Below are 8,298 nucleotides of genomic sequence, written 5' to 3' on the forward strand. Positions count from 1 at the left end.
TCACTTTTCATATTCTACATGTTATTTTAACCCTTCATTAAATTATTAAGGTATTCAGTTAGAGTGTAATTCCAGTATTTTTCAACCTGGACCCTTTTTTCCATCATTTGCTGACTAATGGAGACAAAATTTTTTGGAATTGGTCCATTTTGGTCCAATTCAGCAAGATTGCTTCAGCTGGCAGCCGCAAAGCACGCTGCAATGTAATCGTTGGGGCAATTGTGCCTGTTGAAGTAAGTCAACTAAAAGTGCTTGTTTTTGCTACCGACAGGCTCATATTATTATTATAAGTGTCTGAAACAGCCCATTCTTTTGAGAAAAACGACAGTATAGGTCTGAAATTCAGCCAGCAAAAATGGCCTATAGTTACATTTGTGCCATCTAGCCGCCGTAGTAATTATGACCCAGGGAGGTGATGCAGTTCAGATGACATCGATATAAGGTGACAGTTTGCCTTATTAAAAGGAGTCCGGTTGAGTGGATGGATAGTTGGATGGCAAAAAGTGGACTTAGCTGCAGGAGACCACTGTTTGCTTCCGGTTTCATATCATGTTTTCAACCGCGAGTTGGGACATTTTTTTAAAAACCATAACAACAAATGTGGTGGTGTTTACTTTTGCCATGATGACGAAGGTTGTGTAACTTGAAGGAAGTAGACACCATCAAATGCAATTATTTTTTAACAGTCATTTATACCATTTTTGGAAAGCGGCATATTACGCTCCTATTTTGGAAAGCAGCATATTGCGTCCTGTCTGAGGCACTCAAAGATAAGACCAAGGCATGATGGGCAGGAAGAGCTTGGAATGGTGACTCGATCTGCAGAGAGGTAAGATCAATGAGTTGATTTCACCATCACTGAAATGAGAAGGATGGGAACTGCAGCAAGGTGCTTCTATTTATGCTGTGTGGGACACACAGGATCGTCCGATAGGCATGTCCTGCCTGGCCGGCTACATACATGCAAATTTCAATGGGTGATTGTGTGTGTGTGATTGGAGGAGAGTATTACCCATAGAGTCCAGTAGAAGGCGGATCCTGTGTGAGATGGAACTAGCAAGACGACGTTTCAGCCATCTGAGGCTCATTAAGAGCTATTTGCATTTGTGCATGGATGAAGCCAGACTATCCAACTTCACTTTGCTGTGTGTTGGAGCAGGACATAAACATTGACAAAGTCAAAGTGGTTGGCAGGTTTGCCACCATGAAGGAGAGGAGGATGAAGATTTAAAAAAGGACCGTGAGATGCACAAAACTCGTTAACCTGTTCAGATTATTTTGTTCTATGGAGGATTGTGGAATACACAAATGGACTACACTAATCTACAGCAGGCTGGGCAGGGACAACAACTGGCTCGGCACCTGTCTGTGTCACTGCCTGTGGTGTTGGTGACTGTCTACTTTGTACTTGAATAGGCCTTGTAGTGATGTAGACTGTCTATTTTATGTTTGAATAGGCCTTTTATAGTGTTGTAGATGGCTGTGTCTATTTTATGTTTATGTTATTCCCATGTAAGAAAGACATGGTACTGAGGCAGAGCACCTGGCCTGTCGCTGTATATCAGCAGTGGTGCTGAACCATTCATCAATCTATACACATAGAGTGTTGTGTGCCATCCTCAGTGCTGAAACATTTGAACGAGACCGGCAACCTGTTTTCTTTTTTAGTTCTTCAGAACAAGCTTGTCTGACAAAGTGGCTTCACTGTATTTTTTCGTAGACATAGGCTTACTTGGCTCAATAAGTGACAATTTTTGTTTATGGATAGGATAGGATGGGATATATCAGATATTTCACAGTTGTGAATTTTAAAATGACTTTATAAGAAGGGCTCTTTGAGAATGTTCCGCTCCCTCTGTTCTGAGAGTCTAGCTCCAACCCTGCTCATACATTTAAACAAACCAGCATGTGCAGATGAATATGTGCATGGTTCGGTTAGCCAGCAAACTGCTCTGGATGTAGTTCCCTATGCAGTTAGCCATAATGCTGCTACAGGAGGCTAGTTCCTGTGTTTACTTTCATTGGCTAAAACAAGAACTTTCAGTGGACATAGTTTCACGGGTACAATTGCCATCAAGGATTACATTGCAGTCTATTTCGCAGCTGCTGGCTGAAGCGATCTCAATACTCAATACTGGACCAATTCCAAAAATTTTTGTCACTTAGACCCCAAATGATGGGGGTCCAGGCTGAAAAATACCTAAATTACCCTTTAACTGTGAAATGTGAGAGTACTGTCTTTTGAGTGATAAAATGATCTTTGATTTTCACATGGCTAAACACTGATTTAGATGAGGTAGATGCTGAAGTTTTAGGAAGATGTGGCTCATGGTGTTGCCACACCAAGTAACACTGCGGCTTGATCCAAGTTCTTGGATCAAGCCACAGTGACACAATCACATGTCTGTCTTCACATGTCATTGACAAACTGTGAGTGAGGCACTTGATATCATTTTGGATCATGTGGATGTGTGCATCAGCCTGCAGCTAAAAATATCAGCTTGGAACCAAGAACATCCAACGTGAAGCCAAAGGAAGCCCCCACACAAGATGCTCTGATGGTGCCTTCTTTTCATCAAGGCAACAGCGCTTACAGCAGCCTTGGGTAGTTTGGTGAGGAATGCACAAACTCAGGGTGAAAGCAATACACCTGGAACAACTCCACCTGACAAAAGAAAAGACAACTGAAAAAGATGCCAGCTCTGCGCCCCGAGAGATGTAATGATGAGCATCGTGTGCCACAAACACAAAAAGTTCATTGGCAGGGTACCTGAAAACATACTGTTACTCAAATTCAACCTTGGTTCTAATGCCACATACAACTATTTTCAATTGTAATCATCATGTAAGTCTTCATGAAGAGCTTGAAGTCAGTTTTGATCATGAGAACCCATAAAATCTGTTCTGCATGCACAAATTACAGCCTGACTATACACTGTCACCTCAGGACATCTTGAATTGCATTGTCAACATTAGTCAGGAGCTTCCACTGTCAAAGGGGTTCAGGCTAATGTCTGATTTCTTTAATTACATCGGGCATGTGTGAGGCAACTATCACTGACATAGTGCTAGGCAAGAGAATCTGGTTTGGTTCAATTGAGGAAAAGGGATTTGGGTCATACAGAGATGAAATGAGTCCTCTTAATACTTGATCAGTTGCTGAAAAGCAATTCTCTTGCCGTGGGGAATGAACCATGTTCTTTGGTTCAACGGGCATAATTTCTAATCAGCCAGCTGCAATAATTAACCTTTCTCGGACAATCCGGTGGCTTTTAGTGTTCAAATTGCCATGCAAAGTTAATTATACAAGGGAGTAAAAGAATAGATTGGAGTGACCATGAGATTTTTGCCACTTTTTATGTGATTCCCAATTCTGCAGGGAGAAACAAAGTAAGAGAGACAGAGAGAGAGAGAACAAACACAGATAGAAGGGGAGAGAATGTGAAAGATGCCCTCTATGCTCTTATTGGTTGATTAGGATTTCCTGCTTATCTGAGATAACAGGAAATGATGTGGTGTGTGAGTGTGTGTGTGTGTGCGCATATGCATTAGCGCATAGGTTTGTGTGTGCCCACGTGTCTGTGTGTAAGGAAGATTTATGGTCTGCATAGTTACAATCGCCTCGCTAGTTAAGCCAAATTACCTCTGCTGTCTCATTCTCTCTTTTCTTCTTCACACACACACATACAAACACACGCACACAGACACGGGGCAAAATGGTGATTAAAAGGTCAGATGCATTAACAAGAAAATGGTAATTATGGGGAGAATGATTATCACGGATCACACACACACACAGACACATACGTGCTTGTGCATGCACACACAATACACAAACACCAGACACACACAAGTCCGATCTTTCTTTTTTTTCTGTGTCATTAATGTAACCAAAGGTCTTGCGTTTTCTTTTTTTTTTTCTTTGCTTGAATTATAGCATCTAATTTCAAACACTCACATCTTCTAATCCTAAAGCAGGCTATCATTTCCTCCTTTTGGGACACACACATCAGGCAATCAAAGGCATCTTTTTTTTAAAGTTATATTTCCTGCCAATGATGACAGTTTTTTTTCCAGGTTATGTATTAGGTGATATTGCTGGTTCTCACATCAGGGTTACATCTATTAATGAATTTCCCCACTTTAATTGATATTTAAAAGTGTTTTTTTCCAATGCCAAGTCTTCATAAACTAGTAAAGGGCACCTCCCTTGATTGCTGCGTGTTGTAGTGCCATGTTCCAACTTGGCCTGTTGACAGCACAGAAAGCAGGCACTTGTAGTGTGAAATGTTTGTCTGGCTGATGAATCATATTATTAACTGACTTTCATGTTAAACATGGATTCATGGACTATGAAATAACAATTCCTCTTGGCCCACCCTCGATTATTTATTGACTCTAGTTGGTAGTTGGAGTTACTTGACTGTGACAAAATGGATGTTTTGAACTTTGGGTGAGACTTGTCTCACCTGTCCACCCTCTTTGTTGGTGCAACAAACAGATATGATGAATGGAGCTGGTCTTGTTTGCACTCCCTGTGCCTTTAGAGTTTTGAGGCCTGAATGTGCTCTCACACACATACGCGCACACACACACACTAACATACATTCTGAAAACAAGGTACCCCATGTGGCTTATCAACCTCCAACCAAGATGAGATTACCTGGAAGAAATATGCTAATAAATAGATATAAATAAATAAATATATAATATAATAATAATAGCTGATAAATATGCAATGGGACTAACAATTTCCACTCCACCTCTCCCAGCAAGAGTTTTCTTAATTAAATTGATAAAATGTTTTAATTAAGTGGATTAAATTATTAAATGAAACATAGTTTGCTCATTAAAATACATAAATAATCTAATTGACTGTGTTCTTTGTTGATCTCGTAATCGCTATTGTATATGACTGGTCCAACCTGCCTGGATTAGGACACATTAAAAAAAAGAGAAACAAAGCAAGAGATAGAAGATGAAGCTAGAAAAAAAGTGACTCTAGTATAGTGTGACTGTGTTGTGAGTAAAGCAATGATAGAAAACCCAAGACATGTTTACTTTATTTTAACACAGCCCAGTCTCCTCTGGTATTGTGTCAACATTGGATGATTCTGCAGGATAAGATTTATGTCCATTGCCATTTTTATCATGACAATGATCCCTTTCTACAAAGTAGTTTTAGTCACCTAATCTTAATTAAAGTTTTACCATGCTACATTACCACTGGGCATTCAAAAACAATGTCATCGATTTTGCAGCTCTATCTATTATCAGTGTGCTGTTTGGCAAGTAGTTTGCTTTGCAAGCCCTTAAAATATCATAGTTATATCAGGTCTTAATTGTCTTTCCTTGGTATGCGCCATAGCCCGTAGCCCAGTTATTCATAACATTGCCCAGTTTTCTGATTACTTTCTGTACAGATTTCCAACTACTTGACCTCCCTGCCAATTTATGCCAGTCTGAGGATGAAACATGTTGGGTTTTATGGCGTTATACTCATGTACACGTTAACTCATTACTCATTACTCATTAAGAGCGAAGAAGCAGAGAAACAAAGAGAGATGGGGAAGAAAATGGGAAAACGGGTGCCAGAGAGGCATACAGTAGTTAAAAGGCAAAGACAGAGTGTGTTTGTGTGTAATCATTTTGAATTATACTGGAACCTCCTGAGGTGTGCGTGATTTATCCTAAGAGACCCTTAAACAGACAGTGTGACATTTTGAAATGAAATCTGTTAATTGTCTTCATTGGTCATTTGCCACATTGTTGTTTTCTCTTCAGCTTGCACTTATCCTTTGGTTTGAATATCTATTTGTTTTTCATTGAATAGAAATGCCAGTTCAGTTTTTTCTTTCTGATAATATGGCAAGTACTTCACAAACTACACTTTAGAATGTCAAGCTAATTTATTTCAACAGCCTTAGTAAATACTTAAATAACCATAAATAAATACAGCACATAAAAAGCACCGATAAGCTGTGTTTTTTCCATGGATTTCAGTGTATGATAAATTCAGTATAATAATAATTAATGTATTTGTTTTCTAAGAAGAAAAGTTGAATCAAGGCTGTTTATCTGTTTCTTAACTTTCCCTTGTCGCCTCACTTGCTTTCATCCTGTCACTGTGCGCAGCTGTAGCCAATGTCTTCCCATGTCACAAGCTGCCATTTGAAATGACTGGTTTCCTGTCACTCAATGATGTTTTGTTATAGTAAATGTGACAGCCTGGCAAGGTAGTGGCACATAAATTGTTGGAATAGAGGACGTGAGTGGGACAACAAGTAGACTTCAGAGAATTTAACTGTTGTCTGAGAATTAATAATGTGTGAGTGCCAAGAGAACATCTGAGAGTTTTTGGGCATGGATGGATAGATGGATGAAATGCAAGTACTAAACGATGGGAGACACAATACATGTCTTTCTTTGCCAGACTCTCAGGATTAAAATAGGGGATGACCAAATTGAAGATTTGATCCCAGTGGCGGGTTGGACTGACTGCATACTGCTTACAGTCGAAACGATTTGACAAAAGCTCAAATGCAAAAGTGCCATTGCCATCAACATGCAAAATGAAATCAAAAGGCAATCGTATTTGGTAATTGCAACATAAAGTGGGTCAGAGAATTGTGAAATAAAGTCATAATGGGGATTTGGAGGATGATAAATAAATCCACAGGAAATAAGGGGATGTCTCAGAAGAATAATTGAGAGCAATTCAAAGACTTTGAATGCATCACTTACTGAAACACTACATTCAGACTCTTTTGTGAATAACACCAACCTTCCCACCCAGACCTGAAAATCTGGTCATATTTAAAAATGTATAGCCTGAGAGACATGCTGAGGAGGTATCTGCAAGAACCCACATTTCTGTTCAGACAAAATCACAACAGCTTGAGGAAATACAACCATTAATGATAAAAGTTTTATTGGATAGAGATGTTAAATTCACTATGCTACATTTAACACCATCCAGGGCACAAAATGTTTTGATGTATGTAAGGTTTAGTACAGTAAGAAACATAGGATTGAAGATTGTTATTAAACTGAATGGAAGGATGAAAATTGTGATTATGCAAGTGTGACACAAATTGAAACTGGATTATGATGTTACTATGTAGATATACAGGCCCCAATAATTGCCATAATTTCCACTGTCATTATGACAAAGTATGCATGCGGTCTCTTTTGATGTGTGTCCATTAATGTCTTTTTCTTCAACACATTTCTTTCTCCCTTCATGTGTGACCATTTCTCATCCTAACAGATCATTAATACTGCACTCAAGTGATGTGGGAGCACCGGAACATCCTTACAGATTCAAACTTACTTGGCATTTTTTGTTGACTTTGGGTTCCATTATGACTATTGTCCTTACATGTGCACTCATGAGATGTAAGTGAGTAGTAAATAGTAAGATGCCTTAGAAGTTCTACAGCAAGAAACTTCAAAGTCAGGAACACAAAAACAGCTGCGGAAGTTGTTTCAGGTCACTGTATGAATATTTAATCAATGCAATCTATCAATCTGTCTGTTTCATCTAGTGGTCATATTTATTTTGTGCAAAGTAAACTGTTCCTAAACCATTTTCTATAGAAAACTAGGTTTGTGCAGATGCATGTAAACAGTCTGATTAGATTAGATCTGGATAATCTTGCACTCTAATCATTAGAAATGTGGTTACAATGTCTAGCTCACATTTAAATAATACAGAGGCTTAAGGTGGACTTGAAAATAGTGTTAACTTGTTTATTTGTGTTATCAGTGAGATTCAGTGGCAGGTTGTCAAAGGGTCATGAAAACAACCAATATTGAACAACATCTCCCAGTAATAGTCTAGTATTTAATATTATAGTCTTCATATAGCATTAATCTCTGATGTTGGTGTGAGTTATGCACCCATTGGGCCAAATCCAAAGAATGGATTGCACCCGCTAATAGTACCTGTAATCTGCCCTGTTTTAAGGTCCTATTCACAAAAGATATTGCGCTAATAATATGCCAGTGCAAACACGCCCATAAAGTTCTGCAGCAGAGTGCAATTTGCCCTTGTTTTACATCTGTTTGAGAGAGCAGAGCTGTTTCCAGTGTTTCAGGCTTTTCTTCACATTTCAGCACACAGATTGGCCCATAATTAAAACTGCAGAGAGCACAAAAGCCTCAAATTGCGTGTCTTTAATTAACAGAAGTGCGCACACACAGACCTCTCAACAATCACAAACCAACTTTGATGTATTTTCTTCCTCTTCTTTTACTTCTCTAGTATTTCACATTTATAACATAATCCACCGAAAT

The 8,298-nt window shown here is 38.9% G+C and overlaps 1 protein-coding gene across 1 annotated transcript in view; it reads left to right on the plus strand.

The window, feature by feature from the left end:
- The window catches only part of csmd3b (CUB and Sushi multiple domains 3b), a 385,890-nt gene that overhangs the window by 94,258 nt on the left and 283,334 nt on the right, over nucleotides 1-8,298 (plus strand). The gene's annotated exons all lie outside the window — the stretch shown is intronic.

The sequence above is a fragment of the Thunnus albacares genome, chromosome 19 (assembly GCF_914725855.1).
Source record: "Thunnus albacares chromosome 19, fThuAlb1.1, whole genome shotgun sequence".
NCBI classification, from domain to species: Eukaryota; Metazoa; Chordata; class Actinopteri; order Scombriformes; family Scombridae; genus Thunnus; species Thunnus albacares.